Here is a 1,734-nt window from a genome sequence, read left to right as displayed (position 1 = left end):
CATACATTGACAGAAAACTTCCAGAGGTTCAAGTTGAATTCAGAAGAGGCAGTGGAACAAGGGATATCATTGCTGATGTCCGATGGATCTTGGCTGAAAGCGGAGAGTATCAGATGTTTACGTGTGCTTTATTGACTACGCAAAGGCTTTTGATTTTGTGGATCATGACAAGCTATGGACAACATTGCTAAGTATGAGTATTCCGGAACGCTTAATTGTGCTCATGAGCAATCTGTACCTGGACCAAGAGGCAGTTGTTTGAACAGAACATGGGAACACTGAATGGTGTAAAATTAAGAAATCTGTGTGACAAGGTTGTATTCTTTCTGATAGCATAGTGGGCTACTAAATGGTGAACTGCTAACCACAATGTCAGCAGTTCAGATCTAACAGCTAGATGCTCTATGGGAGAAAGATGAGGCTTTCAAATGCCTAGGACAAGTTAGGAATGTATGCATACTTAGTCAAACCTATGTAGATGGGGAAAATGTTGAAAATGTAGAGTGGACAGACAATTGAAGTAGGAATTCTGCTAATTTCAGTTCCTGATTTTTTTTTTTTTAAAGCAGCTTTCCAGATTCCCATGAGGGAGAAATTTTTAGTTCAATATAAAAAATGTGACCAGACTGAGTCAAAAGTATGGACTAGGACATCATCTGCAAGGTAGATGATGACTGAAGTAGTGGGTGACAAGGTCATGCACACGAGAGAGCTTGTACTTGGGGTCTGTAAACTTTACATTGGACTAGAAATTGAGCATATACTGTATATTTGATCTTGAAAAAGTTACATATGTTTGATCTCTGAGCCTCAGATTTTTGTCTGTAAAACAGGTGTGCTAAGAGTAAGTACTTCTGGGAGTCTACTCTTTTAAAACTTGTTATTGTGGTTTAGATGCAAATTTACAGAGTAAATTTGTCTTTTATTCAAGAATTCAATTAGGAGTCTACTTTTAATTGGCTTAGGGGAAAAAAACGGACATACTTTGTAAATTGTCAAGCACAAAAAGAAGCATTATCCAGTTCATTGTACAAGTAAGAGTTTCAAGTTACCCAAGGGTAAGCCTTCTGACATGCTCAGGAAACGGGGAAGAAGAAACACAGTTCTTGGTAGTTGTGATCCCATTGATTTTGACTCACGGTGACTCTGTGTATAGAGTAGAATTGCTCCACAGGGTTTTGAAGGCTGTGACCTTTCAGAAGCAGATTTCTGTGCTTATTTTCTGAGGAGCCGTTAGGTGGGTTAGAACCATAAGTCTTTTTGGCTCTTTGTGGGTAGGAAGTGAATAACTTTGAGATGAAGACATCTCAAAGTTTATTGATGATAATTCAGAAGATAAAGATATAGGGAAGCAGTGGAAAAGAACTTTAGAATTAATTGAAGTGGGATTTTTAATAGAGATTTTTTATTACCAGGGGTTCTTTGTTTTCCAATACAAAAGTATTGTTTTTTTTAAACTGTATTGAGGTACTAATTGTCATATAAGGAGCTCTGGTAGCGTAGTGGGTTTGAATCGGGGTGGGGAAAGATGACGCTTTCTGCTCCCGTAAAGATTTACAGCCTCGGAAGCCCTGTACAGTGTTGCTATGAATCAGAACCGACTCTATGGCACATAACTACCACCAACCACCAGTTGTTGTATAGTAGACCAAATAGTCTCTATTTCCAAATAAGGTCACATTTACAGGTGCTGGGGATATGGGCCTATTTTTTTTGTAGCAACATAATTCAACT

The sequence above is a fragment of the Chrysochloris asiatica genome, unplaced genomic scaffold (genome assembly GCF_000296735.1).
Source record: "Chrysochloris asiatica unplaced genomic scaffold, ChrAsi1.0 scaffold00071, whole genome shotgun sequence".
Classification (NCBI taxonomy): Eukaryota; Metazoa; Chordata; class Mammalia; order Afrosoricida; family Chrysochloridae; genus Chrysochloris; species Chrysochloris asiatica.
Note: the sequence above shows the minus strand (reverse complement) of the source record.